This window comes from Quercus robur, chromosome 11 (assembly GCF_932294415.1).
Source record: "Quercus robur chromosome 11, dhQueRobu3.1, whole genome shotgun sequence".
Taxonomy (NCBI): domain Eukaryota; kingdom Viridiplantae; phylum Streptophyta; class Magnoliopsida; order Fagales; family Fagaceae; genus Quercus; species Quercus robur.
In genome coordinates this window covers 27421981-27435705 of record NC_065544.1, presented here as the reverse complement: position 1 = coordinate 27435705, position 13725 = coordinate 27421981, and the positions used below count along the sequence as shown (strand labels likewise).

Sequence of the window (13725 nt, the reverse complement as noted above, 5' to 3'; positions counted from 1 at the left end):
ATCCACATAAAAAATGGCACCCTTTTAGGGAACTTTACTTTTCAAATTCCCTTCCAAGGGAAACTAGGAGTAACATTTCGAATCTTGAGAGAACCAGATGATTTTCCACTGTCCTACTGTTAAAAGCTTAGCCCTGACCTACTCCCATGTTTCTGCACTTAGAATAGGTACCACTCTACCTGTTTCACCAATGTTTAGTGAACAAAGTTTACTCTGAATGGATACCAGGCCATATGATCTAACTCACTTCCAAGACCAGTTTTTATCTTTCCCAACACTTGAAAGTTGAAATCCTTGCATTTGATCTGGTAGCAACATCATCTCTGACTTGAGTACCATACTTCTGAATTAGGACTCCATCTGGTAGTCACCAATCATGCCATAGGAAAATGCTACAACCTGATCTTCAGTAATGGCCTGAAAATACTTCTAAGATTTAGAATTTTTCTCTAGCCCGGAGAGCTATCTTGAGGGATGTTAACAAACCCAAAACTATTGTCTTAGCAAACAGATTTTAACACAAGCTACCCAAATTGAGCCTGCCTTAGCAAACAGATTCCATATATGTCTAGTTATGGCTGCTTTGTTCCATTCTTACACCCCTTTCAAAGCTAATCCACCTTCTCTTTGACTTGCATACAACATCCCAGGATACTTAAGCCCCTAGATCTCCTTTCCTTTCCATAGGTAACTACTAAATTTCTGTTCAATAGGCTTGAAAATCTTCTTTGGCAATATGAAGATGCTTGACCAGTAAAATCTAAAGGCTATAATGAACTGATTGGATCAACTGGATCCATTCTGCAAAGTAAAGATTCCTTGCTGCCAGGATTCATTTCTGCCTGTTATCTCAAAAAGGGGCATACATTCTTTTGCACAAGGACTCCCAGAAATTAGATGGACCTGGAGGTATCTTACCAGTATTGAAGCTCTTTTGAATTGTAAGATCTCAAAAATTTGGTTCTTCAGCCCATCTGGAACAGCAGCACAGAAAACCTCATTCTTTTGAGAGTTACCAGCCAAATCAGACAGATTTTCAAACTCCTCCAATTACTATGAAAAAACTTACTGCAAACTAGGTGTTTCTTAATAGTGGCTTCTGGATTTCCTGACAAATTCAGTAAAGTTAAAAATATGACCAAAAACAGCACATTGATCTTGACCCAAAATTTAGAAGTTACACACGCACATATACATGTTTGTATGTATGTATGTATGTACCTACTACCCAGGTTGCATGATAATGAGTTTTTGACCTAGTCCTTCACTATAATGTGGAAGTAATTATAGCAACAGGTTAGGTGGAATCTTCATAGTATGAAGCAAAAGTAGTAGGAGACAAAAAGGGACAAATTATTTGACTCAGATAGAGGATATAATAGAGCAAATTATTTAGCTTTATTCTTCATGTGGTCCAACTCCCAAAACAAGGATAGTGAATGCTTATACATGATAACAATAAGTAAATTCTTGAATCAGGAAATCTGCAACATTGAACATGTTAGTATATATTATGAATATGATTATAAAATCTGACACAATGGAACTTGCAGTTGAAATCAAATTTTAGCGACAAACTTGGATATCTTGTTCAGATCACTTATAAAGCCTTAAGAGAAATACCATACACACTAACAAGTCATGAGAAATTAAAATAACTATCTGCAGCAGGTTTTCAAATGTTAGTTTCAGACTGTTATTCACATCTACATCCCTTTCATTGGAACACTTCTCTTTTCCTCTTTTTTGATATGTCAGTTCTTCCTCCTCCTTTTCATTTTCCATTTTTTTCTCCCTCTCTTCCTGGGGAAAACATTACATGGGGCAGTTTATTTTTTTTCTCTTTTCAGCCCTTTTTTTCCTCAGATATTTTTAGTTAGGTCATTTGTGTTGGTTGTTGTATTTTACAGGAGAAAGCATGATTAAATGTGCCATAAAACCAAATAAGTAATATTTCTTCTAATGAGAAAGTTCCAAAAAAAAAAAAAAATTCATGCCAAACGGTCACCTCAAATTTTTACCCATAAGATAATCCTTTTTCAGTGCTTGACAAACAAAAGCAGTATCGAATGCTAACTGCATGGTTAATCATAAGAAATAAGTGTACCTTTGAACATACTCAGCTGCCCCATGTATAGGTATATAAAATAGGAGAATAAGTTGAAGCAGCCTTCCTGTACTGTGCGGGCACAAATCAAGAAACAAAATTACAATGATCAAATAAAACAGGAAAGGAAAAACAAGAAAAATGCGAGAGAGCCACACTCCATACAAGTAGAGTATGTAAGAAAAATGACTTAACATCTAGCAAGGACCGCTCACATCCCTCAAAGCATCTAGCATTTATTTCACTCCAAATACACCACATCAAGCAATGCGACACAAGTCTCCAAAAATCTATATTACGATGCCTCCCGAGTTTACCTTGCTGAGACTCAAACAACTCAATTACCTTATGAGGCATAACCCAATGAAGTCCAAACAAACAAAACACCAAAGACCTCAAATGCTATGGGGCAATGAAGCAGAAGTTGAACCACCGACTCCTCACACCTCTTACACGTAACACCAATCAAGAACAATAATAAGCCTTTTGCGAAAGTTATCAGTTGTTAGAACCTTACCTAAAGAAGCTGACCATGAAAAGAAAGCCACTCTTGGAGGCACCTTCGATTGCCACACCAACCTCCAAAGGAATGAAAGAGTAGGAGGAAAAAGAGAGATAAAAACCTTTAACCTCAAAACCTCTACTCCTTACTGACTTCCAACAAACCTTGTGAGGGCCAACACCCTGCACTTTTGAAGAGTAAACGATGACCATAAACTGATCAAAAGAGTCTTCCTCCCAATCCTACTGCAGTGAACGACGAAATTGAAAATTCCAATGAATCCTCCCACCAAACCAACACATAACCTCCCCCACTGAAGAGTCCCTTGCCCTACTCAGACAGTAAAGTTTTGGAAAAGCCTCTTCGAGGGTACAATCCCCACATCACACATGCTTCCAAAACTTCACTCTAGTACCATCACCCACATCATACTCTAGTAGTTTAGAGAAGTTCAACCGGCCACTTCTAATAAACCTCCGAAGGCTAACACCGTACGTACTGGTCACCTTTTTCGTGCACCAACAACCCCAAACATTCCTATATTTCACCTCAATAACCTTCCTCCACAATGCATCTTTCTCTAAACCATACCTCCACAACCACTTACCTAAAAAGACAGAGTTAAAAATCCTCAATCTTCTAATACCTAGCCCCCCAACCTATATTGGCTTACAAACCTTAGCCCATTTCACCTAGAGTAATTTAAAATCACCACTAATACCACTCCAAAGAAAATCTCTCTATAATTTCTCCATGCGATTGGCAACCTTCCCAAGTATAGGAAGAATGGAAAGGAAAAAAGTAGGTAAAAAGGAGAGAGTATTTTTTATAAGAGTTACCTTACCCCCCTTAAGTAAATAAAGCCTCTTCCAACCCGCTAGTCTTCGTTCCATCTTCTCTAATATAGGATTCCAGATTGACACCTCCTTGAATTTAACATCCAAAGCCCCAAATATTTCAAAGGAAGGGAAGAATGCCTACAACCCAACAGCCCCACCAACACATCCAGATTATGTACCTCTCCATCATTAAACCAATTTTGATTTCCCCAAATTAGTCCTTAAACCTAAAACCTTCTCAAATCTAGTCAGAAATCTCCCTCAAAGTAATTAACTGATTAGGGTTAGCATCACAAAAAATAAGAGTGTCATCTGCAAATAAAAGATGAGACACCATCATTGAAGTACTAGGTCTAGAACCTACAAAGAAGCCTGAAAATTGTCCAGCAACTACAGCCACATCCAACATACGGCTCAAAGCCTCCATAACCACATCAAAGAGCAACGAAGATAGAGGATCCCCTTGCCTAATCCCCTTAGAGCTCCCAAAAAAATCTGAAGGACCCCCATTAATCAAAATGAAAAATTTAACGGTAGAAATGCAACACATAATCCATTTTCTCCATTTTTCTGAAAACCCACAATGCTACAACATATATGTTAGAAAACCCCAATTCAAATGATCATACGCCTTCTCCACATCCAACTTACACAACACCCCTGGAATCCCTGTCTTCAATCTATTATCAATACATTTAGAAGCAATTAGCACGGAATCCAAAATTTATCTACCTTTCACAATGCATTCCGTGAATCTAAAATAAGCCCATGTGCCACCCTTTGGAACCGATTAGCCAACACCTTTGAAATAATCTTGTAAATCCCACCAACTAAATTGATTGGTTGAAAATCCTTGATCTCCACAACATCTGCCTTTTTAGGAATAAGGGCAAGAAATGCAATATTAAGATTCTTGAACACAACTTTAGATTGAAAGTTCTAAAAAACTTCCATAATCTCTTTCTTCAAAACACTCCAACAGGACTGGAAAAAAGCCATGGAAAAACCATTCGGGCTAGGAGCCTTATCACCATTAAAACCATTAATCACCCCATACACCTCTTCCTCGTCAAACGGCCTATCTAACCAAAGGGCATCTTCCTCAGAAATTCTAGAGATGTCCACGTCATCAAGGACAGGTCTGTCAACCACATTTTCAGAATAGAGCTGCCTATAGAAGCGAGAAATACCTTTTACTATGTCCTTCGGATCCGAAGAAAGTTTTGCATCCACCATAAGCCTATCTATGGAGTTAAATCTTCTGTGAGAATTGGTTATACGATGGAAGAATTTAGTATTCCTATCTCCTTCTCTAATACAAAGAACTCTAGATTTTTGCCTCCAACAAATTTCTTCCAGAAGAGAAGCTTTTTCTAGCTCACCTTGGATTCTTTCCAAATCCAACTTGTCCTCCGCCGTTAGACCACGACTTTCCTTAATAGTCTCTAATTCGCTAAGATCCTTCCACAACTGTTTACCTCATTCTTCTACATTTCCAAAAACCTCTACATTCCATTTTTTCAAATCATTTTTCAACAATTTCAATTTATTTGCCAATACAAAACTTGAAGCACCTTGAAAATGATAAGATTCCCACCAAGATCACACCCTTTGCACAAAGCCCTCATCCTTAAGCCACATGTTCCCAAATCTAAATAGCCTCTTGCCCTTATGATGAAAGGCTCCACCCTCTTATACAATTGGAAAGTGATTTGATAAAAGCCTAGACATTCTTCTCTGACAAACAATAGGAAACTTAGCCTTCCAATCTGTAGAGAACAAGAAACTGTCCAGCCTTGCTTTTGACTCAACTTCTCAAAAATTAGACCAGGTAAAACTTCCTCCTTCCAATGGGAGATCAATCAGACCTTGTTCAAACATAAAATCAGAGAACTCACGCATAGCAACTGTAAAAACAATAGAACTAGAACGTTCGGAAGGAAATCTTACCACATCAAAGTCACCTCTCATACACCATGGAACATTCCACCAACTGCTCAAACCAAACAATTCCTCCCATAAAAACCTTCTTTCACTCATTGAGTTAGGACCATATACTCTAGTAAATGCCCAAACGAATTGGTCAACCACATTTTTAAATTTACAAGACACCGAAAAGCATCCCATTGCTACCTCCACTTTATCCACAACCCGCGTGTCCCACATCAGCAACACCCCTCCAGAAGCACCACAAGAACCTAAATATGACGAATCAACATGTTGGCCACACCACAAACTGCGAATCACAACTCTAGTTATCAACTCCATTTTAGTTTCTTGAAGACAAACAATATCTGGCCTCCAATTCCTAATCAGATTTTGAACTCAAAGCCTTTTTTCCTACTAATTTATTTCTCTGAAATTCCAAGAAATAAATCTTCAAATTCTATAATTCTTATGGATGCCTTATGTGGTTGTACTCTAAATTGTTGGATTCTCATTTATTAATAAAAGTTAATTCCATTTGGAAATGAATTTGAATTCCAGTATTCCATATTTACTATGACACAGTGCAGCAGCTACAGCACGTTCTATGAGGATCTGGGTGTAATTCATCATGATATTGACGTTTCAGTTGCCGAAGGTAGCATAGATAAGCAGTGACGGGGCTGGACCTAGTGGAGAAGGCTACTCTAATGAGGGACCAGATCCTAAGACTTGAAGGATGTGTGGCTGATTCTTTCGGGAATTTTTTGACTTCTTTGCCTGTAAGTCATCATCTTTCTTGTTCCTATTATAATCCAATGAAATCAAAGTGTGAGTTTTGATTGTTAGGTTTATTTTGGCATGGTAAAAGTTTTTAATTTTTAATAAGTATAAAATAATAGAGTTTTTCTTTTTGGATTTTTCCTTTTTCTCTTTTTCCTCAGATATATACTAGCGTTTAAGGAAAAAAAAAAAAAAAAAAAAATCGAAGTATTGTGCTAGTTGAGCAGTTGTGCCTTAACATTACCTTTTGGCAATCAATTCCCAATCACCACAAACTCGAAAATTAAAATCATCCTGTATCATCTTTTTTTAATTTATTTTTTTAGTTTTTTCATCAGGTTTGAATAGTTCAAAATTTTCTTGAAGCCTATGGTGGCTTAAGAGGGATGGTTGCCAAAGTGACGTTGAAGAATTAGCCAAGGAGGGTCCCTCCTCTCTCACCCACCTGGGCTTTGGTTAAAGTGGTCAAGAACCAGCTTAGGAGGGTTCCTTTTTGCTGTATGTGTGTGGCTTTGTTCAATTGGTTTTATAGAGTTTAGGCACTGGCACCAGTGAAGAGATATTAAAGATTCTCTTGTCCCGTGCTATTGTGCCATTTTGTAATCTCCAATTTTCTTAGTGAATTTTTCTGTTAGACACTGTCTGTGGATGTAGGCCTAAAGCTGAACCACATAAATCTTTGTGTTTCGTGTGTGATTGTCTTTTTTATTTCTATTTTGCATAACCTACTATTATTTTGTTACACACAACAAATGAGAGAATAAATGCTTCTACTAACTTAACAGTTTGTGATTAGAGCAATATCTGCTTATGAAATAGAGTTGCACACTTGCACTGTTGTAATGTTTGAGTGCCCTGTTGGGCTTGTAAAGTGTGGTTGTAAATGTAGTTGTTTGTACTTTGGTAGCTTAGAGGGGGGTTTGTTCGAGTGTTGTTTGTTGGGCTGGTGGTTGTGTCCAGCTTTGTCTGAAGTTTTTTCTTTTGGTGTTTTGATTAACAAAAATTAATTATTCTATAAAAAAAATTCTTTTGAGGGTTGTTGTATTAGTATAACTAGTTGCAAACCCGCGCGTTACGCGTGATAAATTTTTTTATGATAGTGATATTATTATTAATATTTTTCTATGTATTACTACTAAAGTTGCATTACATATATGTAACCAATATATTGCAGGATTCTTGTTGATTGGAGGTTTTGGTCATGGAATTAATTTTGTATTATTAGAGATTAGTATTCGGAATAGAATGAGGAAATTTTATTGTAGATTTTTTTTTTTTTGAAACATAATTTCTACCATACTCGATTGGCTAATTTGTACATTCCCAAGTCAATTGCGCACATTTTGATTGTTATATGTAATTCTTCGTTCCTATAAGGGTGTAAGAACCAAGTACAGGAACTCTGGGCCTTAGGTCCCTTGGGCTCACAATTTATTTGTAGTGGGTTTAAGGATTTCCTACAACGGGTCGTTCTAGGCAGAGAGACTCAAAGCAGTATTCAGTTGAAAGGCTCTCTCCTTGACTATTTTCTCTCCATTTTTCTGAACCCCCTCTTCTCCCAACTTTCTTCTATTTATAGTCAAGGTTAGTGGGGAGATCATGATTACAATCACCGTTAGTGCTACTAAGGGTCCAGTATTATCTGGTTAAAGTGGCCGTTTAGGTGGAAGGGCGGTGCAGCATTTATGATCTTGGAACTTGTTTCCACTTGCGCCGATTATGTTCGGCAACTCGCGTCCCCGTTCATATCGTGTCCTTCCCGGTCATGACTCAAGCGCTCTTCCGGGAAGGAATAACCGGAAAAACTCCGGGAACATTGTGCTCAAAACCTGTTTTTACCTTAAGGCAGTTTCAAGAAGGGTCCGGGCCCAAGGACAGTACGGGCTTTGGAAGCTCGGCACCGGGCCTGCATCCAGGACCGGTATGGGCTTGGGCCCGGGGCCCAGACGGATCTGGGCCCAAGGGAAGTATGGACTTTGGGAGCTCGGTGCCGTACAATAGCCCCCCCTTGATTCATACTCGGTTGCCGAGGAGAATCAAGGTGCTGTTTAGGGCCTTTTGATCCCAGGAGTCTTCTAGCCTTGGGCTTCTGGCTGTCACTTCTAATTAACATTCATCTCAAAAGACGCGCCGTTTCGCGGCGCCAGGCTCAGTCATCATTATTGCCTGACGGTTCGCAAACCGAAGCGGCGCGCACGTCAGTTACGCTTGGCATTCGTTGGGTCGCTCGTAGGCTGTGCCCATTTATTGCTTGATAAAGCGTTTCCTCTCCCCCCGTTTCTTTTGGCTCTATAAATAGTCCTTCTCCACACATCATTCCATTTTTCCTTCGCCTCTGATCTTTAGCGTTTACTCTCTGCCGACCATAGTTCTGTGTGCTTGCTCGCTCAGCGCTCTTTTCCTCCTTAGAACCCACAGTAAGTCTTCCTTCCCCTTCCTTTTCCTTCAGCTTTGCTTTTTTGAGTTTATTCTTATAGTTTTAGGCTTTATAGATGGGTTATTCTTACCTCCTAGATACCCCGGCTGCGTTGGCCACCTTTAGGAGTAAATTTAGCATTCCCAGTGACGTGGACGTGGCCTACTGTCACGAGAGTGATATGGAATTCCACCGAGGGCAGGGTACAGCCTTCTTTCCTTTGATGTCCATCTTAGAAGGTGGGGTTAGGTTCCCGGTAGATCCCCTCCTGATAAACACACTCATCTACTATGGGTTGTGCCCCGACCAGCTTCCCCCCAATTTTTACCGGGTAGTTAGTTGTGTTAGCCAATTGAACCGAACCTTTAACTTACAATTAGACCAACATGATATTAACCAAATGTACAGCCTCTGTGGGAGCAAGTCCACAAATTATTATTTAAAGACGAGGGATGCTCGGGTACGGCTGATATCTTGCCTACCCGATTCGAACAGGAACTCCGCCGGGGAGTTCGTCAGGGTGCGCGGCAATTGGTTTGCCGGGGAGATCCCTTGCCCTCTCACACGCCGTGAAGTGGGTTCGTACCCTCCCCTTCTTATAGTTGTTTGAGTAAAAAAAATTTGTTTGTTAAAGGCTAACGCGTTATCTGTTCTTTCGCAGACGGCAAAGTTTTTGCTCAGGATCTCAGAGCAGTCCACGTCAGGGACCTAAACTTCGTCCTTCGTTCCGAGATCTTTGTGCATTGGGACGGGCAACTCCGGGCCTCCCACCTGATCCTCGGCGTGGAACCGGTTTACTCTACCTGGCAGCCTTTCAAGCAGGCGTTGATAGTAGACAGCCCCCTGCTATCGTACATAGACGTCCGGTACGTGAACTTCTTGCCGCCGAAGCTTACAACCGGGGAAGAGAGGGAATTTGGTCGGCGGTTCACTACCGCGGATGAACTAGCCCCCCTACGAGACGATTCCGCGGAACAGGTATCCCGGCGCCTTAGAGAGAGAGCTCACGAAGCCATACAACAAGGGGACCAAGCCCAAGAGCAGCCCCATCCCGAGGATCGACCTGCCGAGCACCATCAGCAAGTGACAGACGCGGCTAACCTGCTAGCTGAAGCGATCCAGCCCGGAGTAAGAATGGTGGCAAGGAGAGCAATGACCCTAGACAGGTTCGTGCCTGGTGCCCGGCCGACCAACCAGCCCCCGCCTACTCAGGGTCGGGGTCCAGTTTCTCAACCTCCTCCCCCCTCGCAGTCCGGACGTGCCCGGAAGAAACAGAAAGTTACCGAGCAACATTCCACGGGTCCGGGGGACGCCGTAGTTCAGACTCCTCCCCGTCCAACCGGCGGGATCGTTATCCGCGAGCCGCCAACCGAGGCTGGCACGGGGGGCGCGTCTTCCTCCCAAGTGGCTCCAGCTTGGGAGCCTAAGTTCCTTTTGGACGGCAAGCCATTGCCCTCAACCGCCTCCATCCGGATGTGGGATAAGGGCGAGGGCGGTCGTATCGCCCATACTTTGGCTGGAGCTCTCCAACTCCCCGAGGACGTGCATGCTTTCGAGGATGGGTCCGAGGAGTCTGTGGGGCGCCGGTTAGAGTGGCACGCCATTGCGGTAATTCTTTTATCTCTTCACTTTCGTATATATATATATATAGATTTCCCCGGATTTCCTTGTTAACCCCCGTGCTTGCTAGGCCGCTCAACTGGCTCATATCGTGGCTGCCCGGGCTCGGGAGCTTGATGAGGAGAATGAGCGTGAGAAGGAGGCGCGGGAGGCAGCAATGAAAACTGCTAAGGAAAAGGCGAAGATTGCTGATTCTGCCGAGAAGAAGGCTGCAGCCGCGGAGAAGTTCCGAGCATCGGCTGAAAAAAGGTGTGCCGAACTCCTGGCCCGGCAAAATGAGACAGAACTTAAGCTGGCCGAAGCCCTCAGCCTCAACACTTCTCATGCTGATGAGATAGCCGATCTCAGGGCCGGCTTGGCGGCCGCGGAGCAGAAGTGGTACGATGTAGGTTTCGCAGATGCCGAGAACTCTGCAGAGCCGGTGGTTACTGGGGCTCGGCGTATGGGTTTTGAGGCCGGATGGTTTGCTGCTCTTCAGGCACTGGGAGTTCCTGAGGATTCACCGCTGAGGGACCCCAGCCAAGTCCCATTCCCGAACCCTGAACCTGCCGGCCAGGATGCCCCGACCGCTCTTGACGAGGAGGAGACGGCTAGTATGAGGGAGTTGGTTGAACAAATCGACTCCCATGCTGAGCCCGAGGAACTGGAGGCGACGAGCATACCTACCGTGCAGGAACTTCTTGACGAGGCCCAGCCTCTCACCCTGACCGTCCAGCAGGAAGTGCCCCCGCCGACTCAACCCCTTAGTTGACTTTATTTCCTTTTTATTTCATTTTTTATTTGCCTATGTCACCGGGATGTGGTGACTGAACCGTTGCACTATTTTATTGGTTTTATTTTGCCCATGTCACCGGGATGTGGTGATTGAACAATTTGTTTTTACTTGTTTAATTGGTAGTCCGTTCCCTTTTCCTGTTTCAATTTGTTGAGTGAAATTACTTCCGTTTGTGCTTTGCTTGAATTATACCTGTGCTATGGCCGTTTGACAGAATGTTACCCCGGAGAGCCTGTAGTTTTGAGAGCGCTATTTGGACTTAATTTTTGTAAAAAGGCATAGGTTTTTATTAGGTTTTGGTTTGACCGAGAATGGAGTTTTTGTTATCCGAGCATTTGTTTTCAAGGTCCTCGTTTGTCCGAGTATTCGATTTTAACCGGGAACTAGTTTCGTATATTTAATTCGCAAGTTTCACACATGCTCGGTGATTTTGACTGGGCCGAGGGTCAGGTGTATGCCCTTAAGATTTATTCGTCAGATTTTCACATGCTCGGCGATATTGATCTAGCCGAGAGTCAGGTTTCTGTTCTTAGGATCTTGTTCGTAAGGTTTTCACCTGCTCGGCGATATTGACCGAGCCGAGAGTCAGGTTTCTGTCCTTAGGATCTTGTTTGCAAGGTTTTCACCTGCTCGGCGATATTGATCGAGCCGAGTGTCAGGTTTCTGTCCTTAGGATTTTGTTTGTAAGGTTTTCACCTGCTCGGCGATATTGATCGAGCCGAGTGTCAGGTTTCTGTCCTTAGGATTTTGTTTGTAAGGTTTTCACCTGCTCGGCGATATTGATCGAGCCGAGTGTCAGGTTTCTGTCCTTAGTATTTTGTTTGTAAGGTTTTCACCTGCTCGGCGATATTGCTCGAGCCGAGTGTCAGGTTTCTGTCCTTAGGATCTTGTTCGGTTTTCACATGCTCGGCGATTCTCTTAATGCGCGGCTACTGGTTCAAAAACAGCAATGACAAAAAGGTTCATCATACTCTTAATCTTCACAGAATACAAGTTTTGACTTACATCGAGGGTTACGCGTAGAATTTCTTCAGGTTGTTGGCGTTCCATGGTCGGGGGAGCGGCCTCTCGTCCAGGTCCTCCAAGTAGTAAGCTCCTGCCCCTGCGATGGCTGTGACTCTGTATGGTCCCTCCCAACTTTGAGCAAGCTTCCCTGCAGCCACGTCCCGCATGTTCCCTACTACCCTTCTTAACACCAATTCCCCAGCGCTGAATTCCCTGGTCCTCACATTTCGGTTGTACCTTTGCGCCAGCTTCTGTTGATACTCGGCAAGACGTACGGTCGCGGCCTCCCTGCATTCTTCTAGCCAATCCAACTGCTCCATCATAAGGTCGGCGTTCTGCATGGGGTCGAACCCGGCAACCCGCGCGCTGCACAAGCTCACCTCGGTTGGTATTACCGCTTCTGCTCCGTATGCCAGAGAAAATGGGGTTTCCCCCGTGGATCTCCTGGGGGTCGTTCGGTAGGCCCACAAAACACTGGGTAGCTCTTCTGCCCACCTTCCTTTCGCTCCATCCAACCTTCTCTTGAGCCCGTTCAAAATAGTCTTGTTCACTGCTTCAGCTTGGCCGTTGCTCTGGGGGTATGCCGGGGTCGAATACTTGTTCTTGATGCCGAGCTCGCTGCAAAATGTCCGAAAAGCGTTGCTGTCGAACTGTAGCCCGTTGTCTGTCACTAGGGAATTCGGCACCCCAAACCTTGTAACTATGTTTTTCCACACAAATTTTTTCACGTCGGTATCCCGGATATTGGCTAAGGCTTCAGCTTCAGCCCACTTTGTGAAGTAATCTACGGCCACCAGAACAAAACGGCGGTTCCCCGTTGCTCGGGGGAATGGCCCGAGGATGTCGAGCCCCCATTGTGCAAATGGCCACGGACTGCTGACAGGGTTTAGATGTCCGGCAGGCTGATGGATCATTGGGGCGTGCCTTTGACATTGTTCGCAACTTCGAACATATTCGGCGGCGTCCTTCTGCATCTGTGGCCACCAAAACCCCTGCGTCATTGCTCTGTGTGCTAAAGATCGTCCCCCGGCATGCCCGCCGCATACTCCTTCATGCAGCTCGGTTAGAAGTTCCTGGATTTTTTCAGGATGCAGGCACAAGAGGTAAGGGCCAGCGAAGGACCTTCTGTACAACTTTCGGTCCGAAGACAACCAATACCTGGGAGCCATTCGTCGAATCTTATTGGCCTCGGCCTCATCCTCTGGAACTTTATCTTCGGAAAGAAAGTCTACGATTGGATTCATCCAGCATGATCCGGGCACCGCCACTTGCGCAACCCCTACTCCAGCTTGGTCGAGGGCAGTCTTCACACAGATGCTCGGTTCCCTTACCAGTTCAATCGTGATAAGCCTTGGTGTGTCCTCGGTAGCCGATGAGGCTAAAGTGGCAAGAGAGTCAGCATGCTTGTTTTGCGACCGGGCTACCTGGGATATTTTTACCGTTCCAAACCGACCGATAATCTGCTTTGCCGTGCTCAGATAAGCTTTCATCCGGGGATCCCGAGCCTCGAAGTCACCAGTGATCTGATATACAACCAGCCGAGAGTCCGAGTAGACTTCCACGTCCCTGGCGCCCAGATGCAATACTGCCCTCAGTCCGGCCAACAAGGCCTCATATTCGGCTTCGTTGTTCGAGGCTTTGAACCCCAATCTGAAGGAATGTTCCAGTCGCATACCCTCAGGGGTGATTATGACAATACCGGCCCCGGCCCCCATAGCGTTTGCTGCGCCGTCCACAAATAACCTCCATGGG

At 43.9% G+C, this 13725-nt stretch overlaps 1 protein-coding gene across 7 annotated transcripts in view; it reads left to right on the top strand.

Moving 5' to 3' along the window:
- LOC126707551 (TMV resistance protein N-like) overlaps positions 1 to 7532 on the top strand; it is a 79362-nt gene extending 71830 nt beyond the window's left edge. For 2 of the 7 annotated variants that reach the window (XM_050407267.1, XM_050407268.1), the window contains exon 8: positions 5960 to 6474. The gene's annotated coding sequence lies outside the window, so the exon portion shown is untranslated. The other 5 variants (XM_050407266.1, XM_050407265.1, XM_050407264.1 and 2 more) reach the window with 5 other exon arrangements.
- The last annotated feature ends 6193 nt before the right edge of the window (positions 7533 to 13725 follow it).